The sequence below is a fragment of the Camellia sinensis genome, chromosome 5 (genome assembly GCF_055761805.1).
Source record: "Camellia sinensis isolate YWXY chromosome 5, ASM5576180v1, whole genome shotgun sequence".
Taxonomy (NCBI): domain Eukaryota; kingdom Viridiplantae; phylum Streptophyta; class Magnoliopsida; order Ericales; family Theaceae; genus Camellia; species Camellia sinensis.
Window position 1 is genome coordinate 211,056,442 of NC_138965.1, and position 26,089 is coordinate 211,082,530.

At 45.5% G+C, this 26,089-nt stretch overlaps 1 pseudogene; it reads left to right on the forward strand.

Annotated features, from left to right (window-relative positions):
• Window positions 1-911: 911 nt before the first annotated feature.
• On the forward strand, window positions 912-9,842 carry LOC145792064 (ABC transporter C family member 3-like; annotated as a pseudogene).
• Window positions 9,843-26,089: the final 16,247 nt, after the last annotated feature.

Below are 26,089 nucleotides of genomic sequence, written 5' to 3' on the forward strand. Positions count from 1 at the left end.
TGCCGTTGCCAAAAAAAAAAAAAGACTATTAGCGATGGTTTTTTTTTGCTAACATTTTTAGCGACGGTAAAATAGTGCCGTCGGAAAAAGTCAAGAAATTTCAAACATTATTAGCGACTGCAAAGTGCCATCGTAAAAGGCTAAAATGCTGTCGTAAAACATTAGCGACGACACTGTGCCATCACAAAAACTCTTTTACAATGCCCCCAGTTGCAACCCCCCCTCTTGCCATCGCAAAAAGTCATTCTCATCGCAAAAAGTTTTTTGTGACGGCATTAGAAGTATTAGCGACAGCATTTTACCATCGCAAAAAGCTGAAATTTTAGTAGTGATTTATTTTCAAAAAATGTATGATGTATATTCAAAATTATTCTTGAAACTCTCAACCACGAAAAATATTAGTAGTGATTTATTTTAGTAGTGATTTATAGTGTCTCTCAACCACTAAAAATATTTTTGAAACTCTCTTTTTCTCTCTCTAAAAACCTCCTTCCCAGGCCTCATTTTGGGCCGGCCGGCTGCCGCCTTCGGCTATGGAGGTCGGCTGGCCCAGTTCTTTTACTGTGTCTGTTTGTTAGTTTTACATTTAATAAACTTGAATCCCCCTTTATTTTCCCACTAGTGCTGGGCGGGCTGCTGTTGATTTTGCTTGGTGCTTTGGAGTGTTTTGGTGAACGTTATGAATGTGCACTGGGTCAGCAAAGAGGACGATCCAGATCTAGTTAGGATGTTCATTCGGGGGCTTCTTTGTGAGTGAAAGTTTGAGGGGCGTTTTTCCGTTCAGATCTTTGGAGGAGTTTCGGTGTTTTGTCCGGGAGGAAGCATTAGTGTCGAAGATGATCCAGATCTGTGTAGGATTTCATTCGAGCGCTCCTATGCGTATGGGAGTTTGAGGGGTGAACTCTGTCCAGATGTGTGGTGGTGTCTCAGCGGTTGTTTTGATTAAGAGGAGGTCGGTGTTGGATCGTCAATGTAGGGACGGTGGAGTAGTATCAGCAGTGGGTGTGTTTCTTCGGTGTTTGGGTTGTTTCGACCATAGGAGTGGAGGTGTCAGTTGGTTTAGTTCAGCTGTGGCAGTGGGTCGTGCTTCCATCGGTGAGTCTAGAGCAGCAGAGGCAGAGGTGGTAGTTGGTTTAGTTTAACTATGGCAGTGGGTCATGCTTCGGCCATGGTTGTTTCCAGTCTGAGCTTTTACAAGCACAACTACCAGCAGGTTGGTGTTGGACCGGCCTACACAGAGGTTGATCAGATTTCTTACCATGGAGCGTGGAGAGTGTGGGGGAGAAAAAAGGTAGACTGTAGCAGTGAGTTGTGGTAGGTATGAGAAGTTGCAACGAGGGTGTGGTGGAGCACGCTGCTGAAGTGACAAAGGTGGGTTTGGGCATGGAGCTGTCTATGAAGGCAGAGGTGTGCAGCAGCAGACTAGGTCAGGCGTGGAGCTGCCTATGGAGCTGTCTATGGAGTAGCAGAGGCAGAGCTATCTACGGAGCTGTCTATGGAGCTGCCTAATTTTCAAGTGAAAGAAAGCTTTCTTTTATGGAGATGTCAGGAGTGGGTCTTGGAATTGGTGGTATGGGCTGTTGAAAAGACTAATTTTTGAGTTGATTAGTAGTGTGTTTTGTTAAATAGAGGAGTGGAGCTGTTTGGGTGTTGAAATAGAAAATTTTAGTTTGTTGAAAAGAGGATTGCAGGAGCTGCTTGGGTGTTTTAATTTTGGTTTTTGGTATTGGGTTGTGTGGGTTAATTTTGTGGGGATTCTTGTATTTTATTTTCTAGTTAAGTCCTTCTTAACTTTTTTTTTGTTTAAAAAAATCGTGAGGCCAAGGGGTTGGTTGTATGATTGCGAGTAGCAGTAGTAGGGGTATTCTGTACTTTTTGAACCTCTCTCGATGCATTTCGTCTTCCTGTACCTTTAATTTCATATTTTTAATGAAATTTTTCTTTGTTGATAAAAAAAAATATTCAAAATTATTCTTATAGTTAATTTTTTTTTTCAATACAATTATTGAATCAATCTAATTTTTGTACTGACAATTTACACAAAATATAATAAAATGAACTAATCAAATCATTAAAATAAAGTTCATGGGGGCCAAATTGAACTGTTGAGTCCACATTTATGGGCATGATGCTGTTTATAAGCTATATCTCTTTTCTTTTTCTTTTTTTAATTTTTTTTTTCAAAATTATGTCATTTTTTTTTTTTTTTACCTTTTTTTGGTCTATCTTATGTAGACAAATCTAAAAATTAAATTTTTTTTTAAAGATTCTTAAAAAAATTAAAAAGCCAAAATAAGTACACAAAAAAATTCACTATTTTTAGCTTATATTTTTAATTTTTTTTTAATTAAAAAATTTCCAGTTCATCTGTCAGGCAAAATGCAAAAACCTAAGACTTCTTAAATAAAAAAAATTTACTAAAAATGGAAATAAATCAACAAAAAAGCTGAAAAAATAAATTAAGAAAAAAAAAATACGTCAAACACCCATTCTTTATTAAACTAAAGCTTTTCTATTGCCTATATAGCCAAGTTACCTAATATGGTTTTTCAATGCATGTGAATAATTGAAAAATGGAAACTTCCAAAATTAGATATTGCAGAGGCAAGAACCAAGACAAATAAAGGGTTGTGAAACCCTATTTCACCTCCTCTGTATATACTAACTCCTCTCTCTCTCTCTCTCTCTCTCTCTCTCTAGCTTTGTTGAGTTTTTTTTTTTTTTTCTGTTTTTTGAGTTCGATAGCTTCAATGGATCAGCCATTGTTGCATAGAGAAAATACCGGTGTTCGAAGGGACATTGTTTGTTATTCGAATGCCGGGATTTGGAGCCACATTACATTCAGATGGCTAAACCCATTGTTTGAGAAGGGTCAGAGAGAGAAGAAGCTCGAACTGAGCCATATTCCTCTTGTTCCAGAGCTTGAAACAGCAGAGAAAGCTTTTTCAAAGTTGCAAGAGTCTATGCAAAGTCTGGAAATAACTTCATTGCCAAGAGCAATAGCCCATGCCATTTGGAAACCCTTGGCCATCAATGCTGCTTTTGTAGGTAATTCTTTTGCAAAAACAATTTGTGCAAGTGTTCATCTATTTGTACATAAAACAATCACATAATCATACACGTTATTACTTTTCGTGGGTTATATTAGAGAATTTTGTTTAATTCTATGAGTAGTTTATATTTTATTAAACTTTTTTACACATATTTAAAAGTTGGGAATGCATTGTTCTTTTATATATGTAATGTAAGACAGTTATGTCTTATTTTGTATTCGGTTTATGTGTTATCAGATTTTTTCACACATATTTAAATGTTGGGGGCATACTATTTTTTACCATGGGTTATTAAGAGGATTAAGTTTGATTATGTAATCAGTATATGTGTTATTATATCTTTTCACACATATTTAAATGTTGGGGACACTAATTAAACACTCTTATGTAGTAGGAATGTGTGAGAGTAGAATAAAAGAGTAGAGAAAATCTCTACAAAAAAATTGGACTATTACTCAAAAACTGCTTAATGAAATCAAACCCTAATAGTTTCAAAAAAAAAGAAAAGAAATCAAACCCTAATAATATAGGAGATCATAAAATTATAACAATAATAAATAATAAAAGACAGATTTGAGTTAAGGTTAAATTTCTAAAAACAAAAAGAAATATTTTGAAGAAAATAAAAAACTTGTCAAAGTCTAATTTGTTTAGACCAAGGAATTGGAAACAAAATTTTCCAAAAATAGAAAGTTTAAATAATGTAATCTACCCAAAAAAGAGTTTCGGTGTGGGTTTTCTGTCACCGTATATTTTTTCACTAAATAAATGGCCTGTTAGTTCACTTTGTCCATATTTGTATATTTGTATAAAACAATTATTCCAAAAAAGGAAAAAACAAATAGGAGAAAAATATATAGTTATATGATTTTATCATTTTTATCTTTAAAAATGGATGGTAAGTATAGGCCATGTTTAATTTGAGTTTTTGAAATTATTTTTTGAAAAAATAAAAACTAGTTTGACAAAAATAAATATAAAAAATATAGTTATGAAATTTTAAAAATTATTTCTAACCTTCAAAAAGATAAATCTATATAAAAATCATAAGTTTTATTTTTTTATTTTTTTCACTAAACTATTTTTTATTTTTTTGTTTTCTAAAAAAAATTTATGAAAACAAATCAAACATAACAAAAAAAAATTGAAAATAAATCGTTCATTAAGATAATAAATCATGTAATTATGCTTATCAGATCAATTTAATTTTTTTTTTTTTTGCGGATAATTTACACATTGAAGCCTAAAATGAAAACATAGGGTTTTTTTTTTTGTTTTGTTTTGTTTTGTTTTGTTTTGTTTTTTTTTTGGCATATCTGCTTACTTTGCATCTCTTATTAGACTTGATTTAGCTAATTTTCACATCCTTTTGCTATATTGTTTTTTTGTTTGTTTTTTTTTTTTGGCAGGAATTTATGCGGTTTCTTCTTACATGGGGCCATTCCTAATCACACACTATGTAAATTCTCTATTTGTGAACAATGATGATGCATCAAGCTACAACCATGGACTGATAATAGCATTCATTTTCTTCATCGCAAAGAACATGGAATCAGTGTCTCAAAGACAGTGGTACTTTGGTGCGCAACGTGTCAGTGTGCGAATTCGAGCAGCTCTCATGGTGTTAATTTACAAGAAATCGTTGTCGATTAAGTTGTCTCAATCTGGTCCGATCAATTGGAGGATCGTAAACTTGATTAATGTTGACATTGAGAAGATTGGAGAGCTTTGTTTGCAGGTTCATCAAGTTTGGTTGCTCACAGTTCAAGTCTTTCTAGCTCTCATCATCCTTTACAGGAGCCTTGGTGCAGCCCCTTCTATGGTGGCTCTGTTCACAACTGTTTTGGTCATGGTTTGCAACACCCCATTAGCCAACAGGCAGAAGAGGTACTTGCTCTTGGAAAAATTGTAAATTTAGAATTCGAAAGCTTTAAAAAGTTATAATTTTGAATTTTTTTAGAGGGAAAAAAATTGGTTTAGAAAAGACAAAATTAAGTCAATTTTTTGGAAGATTTTATGATAATATATATATATATATATATATATATATATATATATATATATATATTTAATAGTGTTTGGGTTGGCCTTTCTCCCCATTTTTAGTGACGAATCAGAAAAGTTTAAAAAAAAAAAAAGACAAGTGTGGATCTACCTTAATTTTGGTTCAAATTTAATCCTAAAAAAAAAAAAAAATTAAATTTCAATTTTTTTTTTTCCTAACAGGTACCACTCCAAGATAACGGACGTTAAGGACTCGAGAATAAAAGCTACGTCAGAGACTTTCAAGAGCATGAGAGTCTTGAAACTGCATTCCTGGGAGTCCAGCTTCTTGAAGAAACTGCTTGGATTGCGACACACACAATCTGCAGTGGCCTTTCTCTTTTGGGCTTCCCTAGTTTTCGTCTCTGCCGCCACTTTTGGTGTTTGCATTGCTCTAGCTAAAACGCCATTGACATTAGGCACAATTTTCCCAGCTTTGGCGACATTTTGGGTTCTCCAAGAACCCATAGATAACCTGCCTGAGTTCATTTCAATGATTGCACAGACAAAAGTCTTGCTTGATCGTACCCGTGAGTTCATTCAAGAAAAAGACCTTGAGATGCCAGTAAACAATGCTAATAACACAGTGTCATCCTTCAATTTTGTGATTGAGATTGAGAAAGGGGAATATTCTTGGGAAACAAATTCGAAAAAACCAACCGTTCGAATTTCTAATGAGCTCAAAATCAAGAAAGGATACAACGTTGCGATTTGTGGGTCTGTTGGATCGGGTAAATCAAGCCTACTCTGCAATATACTTGGTGAGATTCCCAGGATTTCTGGCTGGGGGATTCAAGTTTATGGATCCAAAGCATATGTTTCGTAGAGTGTGTGGATTCAAACTGGAACAGTCAGAGACAATGTGCTGCTTGGCAACAAAATGGATGAGGAATTGTATGAATCTGTTTTGTGCGCATGCACACTGAACAAGGATGTATCGAACTGGGTTAATGGCGATTTGATTTTGGTGAGAGAGAGAGAGAGGCATGAAGTTAAGTGGCGGTCAAAAATCGGGAATTCAGCCAGCAAGGGCTATTTACAGCGATTCAGACGTTTATTTCCTGGACGATCCTTTCAACGTTGTTGATGCACTTGCCGGGGCACATCTTTTCCAGGCAAGCAATATTTTCATTCCCCACCTCGTTTGCTACAACTTATTCTAAGCTAAAAGCCGATAAATCTAAATTTTTTAATTTTTCGTAGGAATGTCTGACTTGATTCTTGTCAAGCAAGACTGTTGTCTATGTCATCCATCAGTTGGAATTTCTATACGCTGCAGACCTTGTTTTGGTATAGTTTTCTCTGAATTTTCATCTGGTACTAATAATATAATAACTCGAGAACAGTGTTCTTATGATTGCATATTATTTCATAGGTACTGAGAGACGGTAGGATTGTTCAATTTGGAAAATATGGAGAACTAATGGAAGATCCACAAGGCGTACTCGTAAGAATGATGACTAGCCACAAAAACTCTCTCAAACAAGTGAATCCAATGGCACCAAACACAAAATCATGCTCATACGCCCAATCAGAGAAATGGGATTCAAGAGTACCAAACAAACAGTCCTGAGAGTTTAAAAAGGACTAATGACCATGAAGAGACACAAACTGGGAGAGTAAACTGGCTAGTTTACTCGAAATTCATAACTAGTGCCTACAAAGGAGCTCTTATGCCGGTTATTCTCTTATGCGAAGTTATCTTCCAAGGATTGCAAATGGGAAGCAGTTGCTGGATTACTTGGGCAGTAGAGGAGCCAGGCAGGGTGAGCAACGAGAAGATGTTGGGGATATTTGTCTCCTTGTCTGCTGGTGGCTCCATTTTTATGCTAGGAAGGATGGTTCTATTGTCGTCAATTGCTCTGAAGACAGCTTAGAATCTATTTGTTGGCACGATTGCTTCGATTTGCACGGCACCTATGTCATTTTTTGACTCGAAACCTTCAAGTCAGATTCTCAACAGGGTTAGTTTTCTCTTTTTTCTTTTTCTATCGTGTGTCTGTTTGTTTCCTTTCCTTAATTTTCTTTTTTTCTTTATTTTTTCTCCTTTTGTCATCAGTCTTCAACAAATCAAAGCACAGTGGACACAAATATCCCTTATAGATTAGCTGGATTAGCATTTGTTCTTATTCAGCTTTTCTGTATCATCATTCGTATGTGCATGGTTTCTTGGCAACTCCCACTTCTCTTCCTTCTCATCCTTCTCATCTCTATATGGTATCAGGTAAGAAAAATCTCTCTTATTTATGCCCCATTTGTTTGGGTAGAAAATATTTTCTTCACATTGTTTGAATAAACGAGCTTATTTGGGCAATGCCACCACACTACCACAATCATCATCACCTTCACCACCTCACCACTAATAAATTAGTTTCAATGATGCAACCAACATAGGAAAACATTTTCTATGGAAAACATTAAACGGAGCGTTAAATATTTTAACCTTGTATCAGTTTTACTGCATCCACACATATCGATGATCTCACTGCACTACAAAAATGGATCAATCAAGAATGATATCTTCCTAGCTATAATATCTTATTAACATTTCCTAATTTGAGGATCAAAACCAGAATATGATTGGTATGCGAAAAGCCCTATACAAAAACATTTTTTGAAATATTCAATTTTATTTCCACGAGTTACTATATAGCAACTGCTAGAGAAACAGCCAGGATGGTTGGCATGCGTTGATTCATTGTTTCAATCGGGAATATGACTTCCTAACAAAGAGTCTTGGACTGATTGATGACTACTCTCACATTGTCTTCCACAACTCCGCAACTATGGAGTGGCTGAGTGTTAGAATTAACTTCCTTTTTAACCTTATTTTCTTTGTTATTCTCGTCATTCTGGTTACCCTCCAGAGGACATCCATTGGCCCAAGTAAGTAGTCTTCTTCCTCTTCCTCCTCCTCCCCCTCCTTCTCTCCCTTTTCTTTATGAACTATTTTTGAATAACAAAAGATAAAATTGCTTCAATAGTGTTTCATTTTATATCAGGCTTGGTAGGTTTGGTGGCCACATATGGTTTGAATTTGAGTGTTCTACTAGCGTGGGTTATTTGGGACCTGTAAGAGGAGCTAATTTGAGTCCGCTAAATTAATTAGGCTTAATAACCCAAGGTTGGTAGGCCCGAATTTATCGTAGATCCAAGATTGGTGGGCCTAGATTTATCGCCATCAAACGGGCTGAATCACTCTAAGCCTCGAAAGGGTTTAGATCCATGAACTTAGAAACTTACTCGGGCTCAGACTCGAAAGGGTTCGGATCCACGAACCTAGAGATTCGAAGCACTTGGCTTCGAACGGATTCAGACGCAATCTAGAGGGTGCTCCATTAATGAGTCCCATAACACTTGCGGACTCGGAGCTTTCCGGGATTTACATACCAGAACCATGGGCGTAATGGAGTCCGAACAAAGGACCCGATCCTGAGGACGGTGAGTGGAGATAAATTCACTCTTCGATTAAACTAGCCTATACCCGGGTCGAGGTGGCACGATCTAGGGGGTTCCTGAGACTCGACAATATTTGGGGCAGGGCGTTCTCTTGAACTAGCCCTGACCCTTCTGCGGCAGGGCGTCCTCTGGGACTACCCCTGACCCTTTGGGATGATTGGGGATCATTGGTTAGGTATGGCTAAGAAGAAGGGTTCACCGAGAGGTTGATCTCCTCTTCGGGATTTTTCTCATCCTCGGAGAGGTCACCTCCTCGGACAAGGTTGTTAGAGAAAATATTCCTCGTGTGCCTTGCACATGGGCTCCATTCTGCATCATGAGGTGCCTATAAATAGCACACATCCATAGCTTTACAAGGGATAGATTTTGGAGAGACAACTCTTGGGAAAGAACTAATTTCCCTTCTCCATTATCTACCTTGAGAGTGAAAGTGGGAGATCCATGGGAGAGTCTTGCCATTATTCTCTCTCTAACTACTTTGCCTTCTTTTTCACCCAATCTCTTATCTCCATCATCTCCTTTCTTTTGTGTTCTTAGTTGTGACTATTGAAGAATCTAAGCCTCTCATCATATCTAGAGAATTCGAATTTTCTCTTCAAAGATCTTTAAATTTTCCAACGACGTCCTTGAACCCTCTCATAGAGAACCTATGTAATGCAGAAAACAAAATGATCTCAGTTGAGAGAATTCTTAGATTGTCTAACATACCAACTGAAGCACCACTAGTGATCAAAGATTATAGACTAGAACAATTGTGGCCAACAAATGGAAGAATTGACCTGGAGGACCTTTCCATTTGATACACGCCTACTCTCCCGATGGCACTTAAAGGGATATCTTGCTCCTTTTCGGGAGGGAAAATAATTGGAGTTGTGGGTAGAATTGGATAGTTCAAGCTCTATTCAGGGTTGTAGAACCCTTTGAGGGACATATATTGATTGACGGAGTAGATATTAATAAGACAGGCCTCCAGGATTTAAGGTCTCAGTTGAATATAATTGCCCAGGACCCAACCCTATTCCAAGGAATGATGAGAAGTAACATCGATCCTCTGCAGCAACATTCAGATGAAGAGATTTGGGAGGTGAAAACTCGTTCATTTTTTTTATAGAAAAAAAACCATATCGAGCCATATTTTTTACTCATTTTTGTTATGTTCTTCAGGTTTTGAGCAAATGCTACCTTAAAGAAACTATAAGGCAGGATCAGAGACTTCTTGATGCACCCAGTGTGTATATCCGACACCTCCTACGATGGTTGCTAAAGCTCCGAGTGAACCCGAAATAGGCCATGGACTTGGATCTACCAAATGATAAGAATGCCTCTGAGATTTAATCATAAACCACTTTGCCTTGGTTGTATGTAAACCCCCCCTTCACCTCCACCCCCTAAAGTGGTAAAGAAGGGCTCTTTCTTTGGGGTCTAATTTTCTTTCTATCTGACAGGACAAACAAATAGGAAGGGATGGTTCTTTTATTGATAGAAGTCTAACTACAAAAAGATCTCTCTATTACTTTGAGAAGAGAATCGTTGGTTTGACTGACGAACTACGTGGTAAAATTAACCTTCTTTCTTTGATTTTCAGCAAGCCTTTTTGGAAAGTAACAATTCCTTGAAAGGAAGTGAATACTAGAGCAAGTAAAACGGTACTACCAATAGCTTTTATCGATTAAGTTTTTCCGTCATGGCCGTTACTAATTGATTGAATAACGGGCTGGCCATTCTGTTGGACCCTAGTTCAATAAAAGCTATTTGTAGTATCGGTTTCCATTCATGGAGTGGAATGTTCCATTGCTGGAAATCTGCACGTATAACATCTTTGATAACTCGACCCTAATGTTGGGGAGTTTGTGGAGGAAAAAAGTGCCCATCCGCTGTTAAGGTCTGCATCAAATCACTGATCGCCTTGTGCTCCGTTCTAATCTGAGCCATCATTTGTTGATTGGTTTCACCTGTTCCACTTCTTGCAAGGCTTCCCATAAAACTTCCTGGCTTATCCCAGGGGTCGCCACCCGGGGGGGACTGGCTTGCTGCATCATTGGGCCAACGCTTGTAGATGAGGTTGGGTATGGATGCATATTCTTCGTTGGAATTCCCAAAGTAATACATTATCGAAGAATTGTATATTTTTCGTGCTGATCAACAATGATTACAATATCGGGTAACCCTGTCATATATTTAATCTCGCCCCGATATGTTTGCAAGTGAGGTAATTGTCTTTTCAACATAGCTGCATCTCTTTTTGAAAGACGGTTGAGTCTGCCCATTTTTTGTTCCGTTCTCAAGTCTCTGAACTTATGAAGTCTCGTTTCTGTAGTGGACTAATTCGTTATTGTTTACTATTGTAGAATGCAGCGAAGCTAAAGTTTCCCCGCTAGGTACACTATCCATTGAATTCGAGAGGGAAGGCTCTGAATTCGTAGCCCCATCTGTGCAGGTCATCTTTGGGCTGAATAAAGACTCCGGATTCGGAGCGCCCTTCGTGGATATCACGATTGGCCAAGATAAAAAAGCCTCCAAATTCGGAACACTATCCGTGCAAGTCACGCATGGGGCGAATAAGCTTGCGGATTCGGAGTGCCCTTCATGGACATCACGATTGGCCAAGATCAAAACGCCTCCGAATTCAGAGCACCATCCGTGCAGGTCACGCATGGGCCGAATAAGCCTGTGGATTCGGAGCACCCTTCGTGCATATCACGATTGCCCAAGATAAAAAAAAGGCTTCGAATTCATAGCCCCATCCGTGCAGGTCACGCATGGGCCGAATAAGCCTCCAGATACGGAGTGCCCTTCGTGGATATCACGATTGGCCAAGACCAAAAAACCTCCGAATTCAGAGCCCCATCCGTGCAGGTCACGCATGGGATGAATAAGCCTCCGGATTCGGAGTGCCCTTTATTGATATCACGATTCGACAAGATCAAAAAGCCTTCGAATTCGGAGCCCCATCCGTGCAGGTCATGCATTGGCCGAACAAAGACTCCGGATTCGGAGCCCCCGTTGTGGATATTACGATTGGCCAAGATAAAAAAGCCTACGAATTCGGAGTCCCATCCGTACAGGTCACGTTTGGGCCGAATAAAGACTCCGGATTCAGAGCGCCCTTCGTGGATATCACGATTGGCCAAGATAAAAAAGCCTTCAAATTTAGAACACCATTCGTGCAAGTCACACATGGGGCGAATTGTCCTGCAGATTCGGTGCGCCCTTCGTGGACATCACGATTGCCCAACATCAAAAAGCTTCCGAATCCAGAGCTCTATCCGTGCAGGTCACGCATGGGCAAAATAAGCCACCGGATTCGGAGCGCCATTCGTGGATACCACGATTGGCCAAGATCAAAAAGCCTCCGAATTCAGAGCCCCATCCATGCAGGTCACCTTTGGGTCGAATAAGGACTCCGGATTCAGAGCGCCCTTGGTGGATATCACGATTGGCCAAGATAAAAAAAGATCTGAATTCAGAGCCCCATCCATGTAGGTCATGTTTGGGACGAATAAAGACTCTGGATTCGGAGCACCCTTCATGGATATCACGATTGGGCAAGATCAAAAACCTCCGAATTCGAAGCCCCAGCTGTGCAGGTAACACATGGGCCGAATAAGCCTCCGAATCCGGAGCGCCCTTCGTGGATATCACGATTGGCCAAGATAAAAAAGCCTCCGAATTAGGAACACCATCCGTGCAAGTCACGCGTGGGGCGAATAAGCCTGCGGATTCGGAGCGCCCTTCGTGGATATCACGATTGGCCAAGATCAAAACGCCTCCGAATTCGGAGCACCATCCGTGGAGGTCACGCATGGGCCGAATAAGCCTACGGGTTCGGAGCGCCCTTCGTGGATATCACGATTGGCCATGATCAGAAGCCCCTGAATTTGGAGCCCTATCCGTGCAGGTCACACATGGGCCGAATAAGCCTCCAGATTTAGAGTGCCCTTTGTGGATATCACGATTGGCCAAGATAAAAAAGGCTTCGAATTCGTAGCTACATCCATGCAGGTCACGCATGGGCCGAATAAGCCTTTGGATTTGAAGCGCCCTTCGTGGATATAATGATTGGCCAAGATAAAAAGGCTTGCGAATTCGGAGGCCCATCCGTGCAGGTCATGTTTGAGCCGAATAAAGACTCCGAATTCGGAGCGCCCATTGTAGATATCACGATTGGCCATGATCAAAAGGCCTACGAATTTGGAGGACCATCCATGCAGGTCACGCAGGGGCCGAATAAGCCTGCGGATTTGGAGCGCCCTTCATGGATATCATGATTGGCCAAGATCAAAACGCCTCTGAATTCGGAGCCCCATCCGTGCAGGCCATGCATGGGCCGAATAAGCCTTCGGATTCAGAGCCCCATCCGTGCAGGCCACGCATGGGCCGTATAAGCCTTTGGATTTAGAGCCCCCTTCGCGGATATTACGATTGGCCATGATCAAAAAGCCTATGAATTCAGAGCCCCATCCATGCAAGTCACGTTTGGGTTGAATAAAGACTCCAAATTCAGAGCGCCCTTCGTGGATATCACGATTGGCCACGATAAAAAAGCCTCCAAATTCGGAACACCATCCGTACAAGTCTCGCATGGGGCGAATAGTCCTGCGGATTCGGAGCGACCTTCATGGATATCACGATTGGCAAAGATCAAAACGCCTCCAAATTCGGAGCACCATCCGTGCAGGTCATGCATGGGCCAAATAAGCCTTCGGATTCGGGGCGCCCTACGTGGATATCACGATTGACCAAAATGAAAAAGCCTCCGAATTTGGAGCCCCATCCGTGCAGGTCATACATGGGCCGAATAAGCCTCCAGATTCGGAGCGCCCTTCGTGGATATCACGATTGGCCAAGATAAAAAAAGGCTCCGAATTTGTAGCCCCATCCGTGCAGGTCACGCATGGGCCGAACAAGCCTTCGGATTCAGAGCGCCCTTCGTGGATATCGTGATTGGCCAAGAACAAAAAACCTCCGAATTCGGAGCCCCATCCGTGCAGGTCGCGCATGGGACGAATAAGCCTCCGGATTCAGAACACCCTTCGTTGAAATCACGATGGGACAAGATGAAAAAGCCTCTGAATTCGGAGCTCCATCCGTGTAGGTCACACATTGGCCGAATAGAGACTCCGGATTTGGAGTCCCCTTCGTGGATATTACGATTGGCCAAGATCAAAAGCCTACGAATTCGGAGCCCCATCCGTGCAGGTCACGTTTGGGCCGAATAAAGACTCTGGATTTGGAGCGCCCTTTGTGGATATCACGATCGGCCAAGATAAAAAAGCCTCCGAATTCGGAACACCATCCGTGCAATCACGCACGGGGTGAATAAGCCTGCAGATTCGGAGTGCCCTTCATGGATATGACGATTGGCCAAGATCGAAATGCCTCCGAATTTGGAGCACCATCCGTGTAGGTCACGCATGGGCTGAATACGCCTCCAGATTCGGAGCGCCCTTCGTGGATATCACGATTGGCCAAGATAAAAAAGGTTTCGAATTCGTAGCCCCATCCGTGCAGGTCACGTATGGGCCGAATAAGCCTCCGGAGTCGGAGTGCCCTTCGTGGATATCATGATTGGCCAAGATAAAAAAGCCTACGAATTTGGAGCCCCATCCGTTCAGGTCACGTTTGGGCCGAATAAAGACTCCAGATTCGGAGCGCCCTTCATGGATACCACAATTGGCCAAGATAAAAAAGTCCCCGAATTCGGAACACCATCCATGCAAGTCACGCATGGGGCAAATAAGCCTGCATAATCGGATCGCCCTTCGTGGATATGATGATTGGCCAAGATCAAAACGCCTCCGAATTTGGAGCACCATCGGTGTAGGTCACGCATGGGCCGAATAAGCCTCCGGATTCGGAGCGCCCTTCGTGGATATCACAATTGGCCAAGATGAAAAAGCCTCCGAATTCGGAGCCCCATCCGTCCAGGTCACACATGGGCCGAATAAGCCTCCGGAATCAGAGCACCCTCCGTGGATATACGATTGGCCAAGATAAAAATGGCTCCGAATTCGTAGCCCCATCCGTGCCGGTCACGCATAGGCTGAATAATCCTCAAGATTCGGAGCGCCCTTCCTGGATATCATGATTGGCCTAGATAAAAAACCCTACGAATTCGGAGCACCCTTCGTGCTTATGACGATTTGTCAAGATCAAAATGCCTCCAAATTTGGAGCCCCATCTATGTAGGCCACGCATGGACCGAGAGCCTCCGGATTCGGTGCCCCCTTCGTGGATATTACGGTTGGCCAAGATAAAAAAAGCCTACGAGGTCGGAGCCCCATCCGTGCAGGTCACGTTTGGGACGAATAAAGACTCCGAATTCGGAGTGCCCTTCATAATTGGCCAAGATAAAAAAATCCTCCGAATTCGGAACACCATACGTGCAAGTCACGCATGGTGAGAATAAGCCGGCGAATTCGGTGCGCACTTTGTGGATATCACGATTGGCCAAGATCAAAACGCCTTCGAATTCGAAGCACCATCTGTGTAGGTCATGTATGGGCCGAATAAGCCTCCGGATTCGGAGCGCCCTTCATGGATATCATGATTGGCCAAGATAAAAAAGGATCCGAATTCGTAGCCCCATCCATGCAAGTCACGCATCGGCCGAATAAGCCTCCGGATTCGGAGCGCCTTCGTGGATATCATGATTGCCCAGGATAAAAAGGCCAACGAATTCGGAGGCCCATCCGTGTAGGTCACGTTTGAGCCGAATAAAGACTCCGGATTTGGAGCGCCCTTAGTGGATATCAGGTTTGGCCTTGATAAAAAAGCCTCCGAATTCAGAGCACACCATCCGTGCAGGTCACTTAGGGGCCGAATAAGCCTACGGATTTGAAGCTCCCATCATGGATATGACGATTGGCCAAGATCAAAACGCCTCCGAATTCGGAGCCCCATCCGTGCAGGTCACGCATGGGTCGAATAAGCCTCCGGATTCGGAGCGCCCTTCGTGGATATCACGATTGGCCAAGATCAAAAAGCCTCCGAATTCGGAGCCCCATCTGTGCAGCTCACACATAGGCCAAATAAGCCTCCGGATTCAGAGCGTCATTCGTAGATATCACGATTGGCCAAGATAAAAGTGGCTCCGCATTCGTAGCCCCGTTTGTGCCGGTGACCCATGGGCCGAATATGGCTACAGATTCAGAGCGCCCTTCGTGGATGTCATGATGGGCCAAGATAAAAAAAGCCTACAAATTCGGAGGCCCATCCGTGCAGGTCACGTTTGAGCCGGATAAAGACTCCGGATTCGGAGCACCCTTTATGGATATCATGATTGGGCATGATCAAAAAGCGTCCGAATTCGGAGCACCATCCGTACAGGTCACGCAGGGGCCGAATAAGCCTGCGAATTCAGAGCGCCCTTCGTGGATATCACAATTGGCCAAGATAAAAAAAGCCTCCGAATTCGGAAAACCATCCGTGCAAGTCACGCATGGGGCGAATAAGCCTTGGATTCGGAGTGCCCTTTGTGGATATCAAGATTGGCAAAGATCAAAACGCCTCCGAATTCGGAGCACCATCCGTGTAGGTCACGTATGGGCCGAATAAGCCTCTGGATTCGGTGCAACCTTCATGGATATCACGATTGGCCAAGATAAAAAAGGCTTTGAATTCGTAGACCCATCCGTGCAAGTCACGCATGGGCCGAATAAGCCTCCGGATTCGGAGCGCACTTCGTGGATATGATGATTGGCGAGGATAAAAAAGCCAACGAATTCTGAGGCCCATCCGTGTAGGTCCCGTTTGAGCTGAATAAAGACTCCGGATTCAGAGTGCCCTTAGTGGATATCACCATTGGCCATGACAAAAAAGCCTCCGAATTCGGAGCAACATCCGTGCACACGTAGGGGCCGAATAAGACTGCAGATTCGAAGCTCCCTTCGTGGATATCACGATTGGCCAAGATCAAAACGCCTCGGAATTCGGAGCCCCATCCGTGCCGGACACGCATGGGCCGAATAAGCCTTCGTATTTAGAGTGCCCTTCGTGGATACCACGATTGGCAAAGATCAAAAAGCCTATGAATTCAAGACCCCATCCATGCAGGTCACCTTTGTGCCGAATAAAAACTCCGGATTCGGAGCACCCTTGGTGGATATCCCGATTGGCCAAGATAAAAAAAGGCTCCGAATTCGGAGCCTCATTCATGCTGGTTATGTTTGGGCCGAATAAAGACTCCACATTCAGAGCGCCCATCGTGGATATCACGATTGGCCATGATCAAAAAGCCTCCGAATTTGGGGCCCCATCCGTGCAGGTCACGCATGGGCCGAATAAGCCTCTGGATTCGCAGTGCCTTCGTGGATATCACGATTGGCCAACAACAAACAACCTCCGAATTCGGAGGCGCATCCGTGTAGGTCACACAAGGGCCGAATATGCCTCCGAATTCGGAGCGCCCAAAGTGGATATCACGATTGGTCAAGATAAAAAAGCCTCCAAATTCGGAGCACCATCTGCGCAGGTCACGCTTGGGACGAATAAGCCTCCGGATTCGTAACGCCCTTCGTTGATATCCCGATTGGACAAGATCAAAAAGCCTCCGAATTCAGAGACCCATCCGTGCAGGTCACGCCTTGGCCGAATAAAGTCTCTAGATTCGGAGTGCCCTTCATGGATATCACGATTGGCCAACATCAAAAAGCCTCTAAATTTAGAGCCCCATCCGTGCAGGCCACTCATGGGCCGAATAGGCCTCTGTATTCGGAGCCCCCATCGTCGATATCACGATTGGCCAAGATAAAAAATGCTCCGTATTCGGAGCACCATCCGCGCAGGTCTCGCATGGGACGAATAAGCTTGCGAATTCGGAGCGCCCTTCGTGGATATCACGATTGGACAAGATCAAAAAGCCTCTGAATTCGGAGCCCTATCTGTGCTGGTCAAGCATTGGCCGAATAAAGACTCCGGATTCGGAGCGCCCTTCATGGATATCACGATTGGCCGTGATCAAAAAGCCTCTGAATTCAGAGCCTCATCCGGGCAGGTCACGCATTGGAATAAGCCTCCGGATTCGGAGTGCCCTTCGTAGATATCACGATTGGCCAAGATAAAAAAGCCTCCGAATTCAGAACATCATCCATACAAGTCACACATGGTGCGAATAAGCCTGTGGATTCGGAGCGCCCTTCGTGGATATCACGATTGGCCAAGATCAAAATGCCTCCGAATTCGGAGCGCAATCCGTGCACGTCATGCATGGGTTGAATAAGCTTCCGGATTCGGAGCGCCCTTCGTGGATATCACGATTGGCCAAGATCAAAACGCCTCCGAATTCGGAGCACAATCCGTGCAGGTCATGCATGGGCTGAATAAGCTTCCGGATTCGGAGCGCCCTTCGTGGATATCATGATTGGCCAAGATAAAAAAGGCTCCGAATTCGTAACCCCATCCATGCAAGTCACGCATGGGCCGAATAAGCCTCCGAATTCGGAGCGCCCTTCGTGGATATCATGATTGGCCAGGATAAAAAAGGCCAACGAATTCGGAGGCCCATCTGTGTAGGTCATGTTTGAGACGAATAAAGACTCCGGATTCAGAGCGCCCTTAGTAGACATCACGATTGGCCTTGATATAAACGCCTCCGAATTAGGAGCACCATCCGTGCAGGTCACGTAGGGGCCGAATAAGCCTGCGGATTCGGAGCTCCCTTCGTAGATATCACGATTGGCCAAGATAAAAACGCCTCCGAATTCGGAGCCCCATCCGTGCAGGTCACGCATGGGCCGAATAAGGCTCTGGATTCGGAGCGCCCTTCGTGGATATCACGATTGGCCAAGATCAAAAAGCCTCCGAATTCGGAGCCCCATCCGTGCAGGTCACACATGGGCCGAATAAGCCTCCGGATTCAGAGGGCCATTCGTGGATATCACAATTGGCCAAGATAAAAATGGCTCCGAATTCGTAGCCCCATCAGTGGCGGTCACGCATGGGCCGAATAAGGAGACGGATTCGGAGCGCCCTTCACGGATATCATGATTGGGCAAGATAAAAAAGCCTACAAATTTAGAGGCCCATCCATGCAGGTCACGTTTGAGCTGAATAAAGGCTCCGGATTTGGGGCACCATTTGTGGATATCACGATTGGCCGTGATCAAAAAGCCTCCGAATTCGGAGCACCATACGTGCAGGTCACGCAGGGGCCGAATACGCCTGCAGATTCAGAACGCCCTTCATGGATATCACGATTGGCCAAGATCAAAATGCCTCCGAATTCGGAGCCCAATCCGTGTATACCACGCATGAGCCGAATAAGCCTTCGAATTCGGAGCACCCATCATGGATATTACGATTGGCCAAGATCAAAAAGGCTACGAATTCGGAGACCCATCCATGCAGGTCACGTTTGGGACGACTAAAGACTACGAATTCGGAGCGCCCTTTGTGGATATCACGATTGGCCAACATAAAAAAGCCTCCGAATTCGGAACACCATCCGTGCAAGTCACGCATGGGGCGAACAAGCCTGCGGATTCGGGCGCCCTTCGTGGATATCACGACTGGCCAAGATCGAAACACCTAGAGCACCATTCGTGCAGGTCACGCATGGGCCGAATAGGCCTCCGAATTCGGAGCACCCTTCGTGGATATCACGATTGGCCAAGATAAAAAAAGGCTTTGAATTCATAGCCCCATCGGTGCAAGTCACGCATGGGCCGAATAAGCCTCCGGATTCGGAGAGCCCTTCGTGGATATCATGATTGGCCCAGATAAAAAGGCCAAGGAATTCGGAGGCCCATCCGTGTAGGTCACGTTTGAGCCGAACAAAAACTCCGGATTCGGAGCACCCTTAGTGGATATCACGATTGGCCTTGATAAAAAAGCCTCCGAATTCGGAGCACTATCCGTGCAAGTGACGCATGGGCCGAATAAGTCTCTGGATTCGGAGCGCCCTTCGTGGATATCACGACTGGCCGAGATCAAAAAGCCTCCGAATTCGGAGCCCTATCCGTGCTGCTCACACATGGGCCGAATAAGCCTCCGGATTCTGAGCGCCATTCGTGGATATCACGATTGGCCAAGATAAAAATGCCTCCGAATTTGTAGCTCCATCCGTGCCGGTCATGCATAGGCAGAATAAGCCTACGGATTCGGAGCGCCCTTCGTGGATATCATGATTGGCCAAGATAAAAAGGCCTACGAATTCGGAGGCCCATCCGTGCAGGTTACATTTGAGCCGAATAAAGACTCTGGATTCGGAGCGCCCTTTGTGGATATGACGATTGGCCATGATCAAAAAGCTTCAAAATTCGAAGCGCCAACCGTGCTGGTCACGTAGGGGCCGAATAAGACTATGGATTTGGAGCGCACTTCGTGGATTTTACGATTGGCCAAGATCAAAACGCCTCCTAATTCGGAGCCCCATCTGTATATGCCACGCATGGGCCGAATAAACCTCCGGCTTCGGAGCCCCCTTCATGGATACTACGATTGGCCAAGATCAAAATGCCCACGAATTCGAAGCCCCATCCATGCAGGTCACATTTGGGCCGAATAAAGACTCTGGATTTGGAGGGCTCTTCGTGGATATCACGATTGGCCAAGATAAAAAAGCCTCTGAAATCAGAAAACCATCCATGCACGTCACGCATGGGCCGAATAAGCCTGCAAATTTGGAGCGCCCTTCATGGATATCACGATTGGCAAAGATCAAAACGCTTCCGAATTCGGAGCACCATCCGTGCAGGTCACGCATGGGCCGAATAAGCCTCCGGATTCGGAGCGCCTTCGTGGATATCACGATTGGCCAAGATAAAAAAGGCTCCGAATTCGTAGCCCCATCCGTGCAAGTCACGCATGGGCCGAATAAGCCTCTAGATTCGGAGCGCCCTTCGTGGATATCACGATTGGCCAAGATAAAAACGGCTCCGAATTCGTAGCCCCATCCATGCCGGTCACGCATGGGCCGAATAAGCATACGGACTCGGAGCGCCCTTCGTGGATATCACGACTGGCCAAGATCGAAACACCTAGAGCACCATTCGTGCAGGTCACGCATGGGCCGAATAGGCCTCCGGATTCGGAGCACCCTTCGTGGATATCACGATTGGCCAAGATAAAAAAAGGCTTTGAATTCATAGCCCCATCGGTGCAAGTCACGCATGGGCCGAATAAGCCTCCGGATTCGGAGAGCCCTTCGTGGATATCATGATTGGCCCAGATAAAAAGGCCAACGAATTCGGAGGCCCATCCGTGTAGGTCACGTTTGAGCCGAACAAAAACTCCGGATTCGGAGCACCCTTAGTGGATATCACGATTGGCCTTGATAAAAAAGCCTCCGAATTCGGAGCACTATCCGTGCAAGTGACGCATGGGCCGAATAAGTCTCTGGATTCGGAGCGCCCTTCGTGGATATCACGACTGGCCGAGATCAAAAAGCCTCCGAATTCGGAGCCCTATCCGTGCTGCTCACACATGGGCCGAATAAGCCTCCGGATTCTGAGCGCCATTCGTGGATATCACGATTGGCCAAGATAAAAATGCCTCCGAATTTGTAGCTCCATCCGTGCCGGTCATGCATAGGCAGAATAAGCCTACGGATTCGGAGCGCCCTTCGTGGATATCATGATTGGCCAAGATAAAAAGGCCTACGAATTCGGAGGCCCATCCGTGCAGGTTACATTTGAGCCGAATAAAGACTCTGGATTCGGAGCGCCCTTTGTGGATATGACGATTGGCCATGATCAAAAAGCTTCAAAATTCGAAGCGCCAACCGTGCTGGTCACGTAGGGGCCGAATAAGACTATGGCTTTGGAGCGCACTTCGTGGATTTTACGATTGGCCAAGATCAAAACGCCTCCTAATTCGGAGCCCCATCTGTATATGCCACGCATGGGCCGAATAAACCTCCGGCTTCGGAGCCCCCTTCATGGATACTACGATTGGCCAAGATCAAAATGCCCACGAATTCGAAGCCCCATCCATGCAGGTCACATTTGGGCCGAATAAAGACTCTGGATTTGGAGGGCTCTTCGTGGATATCACGATTGGCCAAGATAAAAAAGCCTTTGAATTCAGAACACCATCCATGCACGTCACGCATGGGCCGAATAAGCCTGCAAATTTGGAGCGCCCTTCATGGATATCACGATTGGCAAAGATCAAAACGCTTCTGAATTCGGAGCACCATCCGTGCAGGTCACGCATGGGCCGAATAAGCCTCCGGATTCGGAGCGCCGTCGTGGATATCACGATTGGCCAAGATAAAAAAGGCTCCGAATTCGTAGCCCCATCCGTGCAAGTCACGCATGGGCCGAATAAGCCTCTAGATTCGGAGCGCCCTTCGTGGATATCACGATTGGCCAAGATAAAAACGGCTCCGAATTCGTAGCCCCATCCATGCCGGTCACGCATGGGCCGAATAAGCATACGGACTCGGAGCGCCCTTCATGGATATCATGATTGGCCAAGATAAAAAAGCCTACAAATTTGGAGGCCCATCCGTGCAGGTCACGTTTGAGCCGAATAACGACTCTGAATTCGCAGTGCCCTTTGTCAATATCACGATTGGCCATGATCAAAAAGCCTTCGAATTCGGAGCACCATCCGTGCAGGTCACGCAGCGGCCGAATAAGCCTGCGGATTCGGAGCGCCTTTCGTAGATATCACGATTGGCCAAGATCAAAACGCCTTCGAATTCGAAGCCCTATCCATATAGGCCACGCATGAGCCGAATAAGCCTCCGGATTCGGAACCCCTTCGTGGATATTACGAATGGCGAAGATCAAAAAGTCTACGAATTTGGAGCCCCATCCGTGCAAGTCACGTCTGGGATGAATAAAGACTCCAAATTTGGAGCGCCCTTCGTGGATATCATGATTGGCCAAGATAAAAAAGCCCCCGAATTTGGAACACCATCCGTGCAAGTCATGCATGGAGCGAATAAGCCTGTAGACTCGGAGCGCCCTTCGTGGATATCACGATTGGCCAAGATCAAATCGCCTCCGAATTCGGAGCACCATCCGTGCAGGTCACGCATGGGCCGAATAAGCCTCCGGATTCGGAGCGCCATCGTGGATATCACGATTGGCCAAGATAAAAAAGGCACTGAATTCGTAGACCCATCCGTGCAAGTCACGCCTGTGACGAATAAGCCTCCCGATTTGGAGCGCCCTTCGTGGATATCATGATTGGCCATGATAAAAAGGCCAACCAATTCGGAGGCCCATCCATGTAGGTCACGTTTGAGCCGAATAAAAACTCCGGATTCGGAGCGCTCATTGTGGATATCACGATTGGGCTTGAGAAAAAGGCCTCCGAATTCGAAGCACCATTCGTGCAGGTCACGTAGGTGCCGAATAAGACTGCGGAGTCAGATCACGCATGGGCCGAATAAGCCTCTGGATTCAGAGCGCCCTTCGTGGATATCACGATTGGCCAAGATCAAAAAGCCTCTGAATTCAGAGCCCCATCCGTGTAGGTCACACATGGGCCGAATAAGGCTTCAGATTCAGAGCGCCATTCGTCGATATCACGATTGGCCACGATAAAAATGGCTCCGAATTCGTAGCCCGATCCGTGCGGTCACACATGGGCCGAATAAGCCTACGGATTCGGAGCGCCCTTCGTGGATATCATGATTGGCCAAGATAAAAAAGCCTACGAATTCGGAGGACCATCCATGCAGGTCACGTTTAAGCCGAATAAAGACTCCAGATTCGGAGCGCCCGTTATGGATATCATAATTGGTCATGATCAAAAAGCCTCCGAATTCGGTGCACCATTCGTGCAGGTTTTGCAGGTGTCGAATAAGCCTGCGGATTCGGAGCGCCCTTCATGGATATCACGATTGGTCAAGATCAAAACGCCTCCGAATTCGGAGCCCCATCCGTGTAGGCCACGCATGAGCTGAATAAGCCTCCGGATTCGAAGCCCCTTCGTGGATATTACGATTGGTCAAGATCAAAAAGCCTTTGAATTCGGAGCCACATCCGTGCAGGTCACGTTTCGGACGAATAAAGACTCCGAATTCGGAGAGCCCATCGTGGATATCACGATTGGCCAAGATAAAAAAGCCTCCGAATTCGAAACACCATCCGTGCAAGTCACACATGGAGCGAATAAGCCTACGGATTCGGAGCACCCTTCGTGGATATCACGATTGGCCAAGATCAAAACACCTTCGAATTCGGAGCATCATCCGTGCAGGTCACGCATGGACCGAATAAGCCTCCGGATTCGGAGCACCCTTCGTGAATATCACGATTGGCCAAGATAAAAAAGGCTCCGAATTTGTAGCCCCATCCGTGCAAGTCACGCATAGGCCGAATAAGCCTCTGGATTTGGAGCGCCCTTTGTGGATATCATGATTGGCCAGGATAAAAAGGCCAACGAATTCGGAGCACCATCCGTGCAGGTCACGCATGGGCCAAATATGCCTACGAATTCGGAGCGCCCTCCGCGGATATCATGATTGGCCAAGATAAAAAAGCCTCCGAATTCGGAGCCCTATCCGTGCAGGTCACACATGGGCCGAATAAGCCTACGGATTCAGAGTGCCATTCGCGGATATCACGATTGGCCAAGACAAAAATGGCTCCGAATTCATAGCCCATCTGTGTAGGTCACGTAGGGGCCGAATAAGCATGCGGATTCGGAGCGCCCTTCGTGGATATCACGATTGGTCAAGATCAAAACGCCTCCGAATTTGGATCCCCATCCATGCAGGTCACGCATGGGTCGAATAAGCCAATGGATTCGGAGCGCCCTTCGTGGATATCACGATTGACCAAGAACAAACCCATCCGTGCAGGTCACGCATGGGCCGAATATGCCTTTGGATTCGGAGCGCCCTAAGTGCATATCACGATTGGCCTAAATAAAAAAGCCTCCGAATTTGGAGCACCATCCATGCAAGTCACGCTTGGGATGAATAAGCCTCTGAATTCGTAACGCCCTTCGTGGATATCACGATTGGACAAGATCGAAAAGCCTCCGAATTCGGAGACCCATCCGTGTAAGTCACGCCTTGACCGAATAAAGTCTCCGGATTCGGAGTGCCCTTCATGGATATCACGATTGGCCAACATCAAAAAGCCTCTGAATTCGAAGCCCCATCCGTGCAGGCCACTCATGGGTCGAATAGGCCTCTGTATTCGGAGCCCACATCGTCAATATCACAATTGGCCAAGATAAAAAATGCTCCGAATTCGGAGCACCATCCGCGCAGGTCTCGCATGGGACGAATAACCTTGCGGATTCAGAGCGCCCTTCGTGGATATCACGATTGGACAAGATCAAAAAGCCTCTGAATTCGGAGCCCCATCCATGCAGGTCAAGCATTGGCCGAATAAAGACTCCGGATTCGGAGCGCCCATCGTGGATATCACGATTGGCCAAGATAAAAAAGGCACTGAATTCGTAGCCCCATCTGTGCAAGTCACGCCTGTGCCGAATAAGCCTCCCGATTTGGAGCACCCTTCGTGGATATCATGATTGGCCAGGATAAAAATGCCAATAAATTCGGAGGCCCATCTGTGTAGGTCACGTTTGAGCCGAATAAAGACTCCGGATTCGGAGCGCCCTTAGTAGACATCGTGATTGGCCTTGATAAAAAAGCCTCCGAATTCGGAGCACCATCCGTGCCGGTCACGTAGGGGCCGAATAAGCCTGCGGATTCGGAGCTCCCTTCGTGGATATCACGATTGGCCAAGATCAAAACGCCTCCAAATTCGGAGCCCCATCTGTGCAGGTCACGTATGGGCCCATTAAGCCTTTGGATTCGGAGCACCCTTCGTGGATATCACGATTGGCCAAGATCAAAAAGCCTTCGAAGTTGGAACCCCATCCGTGCAGGTCATACATAGGCCGAAGAAGCCTCTGGATTCAGATCGCTATTCGTGGATATCATGTTTGGCCAAGATAAAAATGGCTAAGATAAAAATGGCTCTGAATTCGTAGCCCCATCAGTGTCGGTCACGCATGGGCTGAATAAGCCTACGGATTCGGAGCGCCCTTCGTGGATATCATGATTGGCCAAGATAAAAAAGCCTACGAATTCGGAAGCCCATCCATGCAGGTCTCGTTGGAGCCGAATAAAGACTTCGGATTCAGAGCGCCTTTTGTGGATGTCACGATTGGCCACGATCAAAAAGCCTCAGAATTCGGAGCACCATACGTGCAGGTCACGCAGGGGCCGAATAAGCCTGCAGATTTAGAACGCCCTTCGTGGATATCACGATTGGCCAAGATCAAAATGCCTCCGAATTCGGAGCCCCATCCTTGTAGGCCACGCATGAGCCGAATAAGCCTCAGGATTCGGAGCACCCTTCATGGACATTACGATTGGCCAAGATAAAAAAGGCTACGAATTCAGAGCCCCATCCGTGCCGGTCATGTTCGGGACGACTAAAGACTACGAATCCGGAGCGCCCTTCGTGGATATCACTATTGGCCAAGATAAAAATGCCTCCGAATTCAGAACACCATCCGTGCAAGTCACGCATGGGGCGAATAAGCCTGCGGATTCGTAGCGCCCTTCGTGGATATTACGATTGGCCAAGAACAAAAAACCACCGAATTCGGAG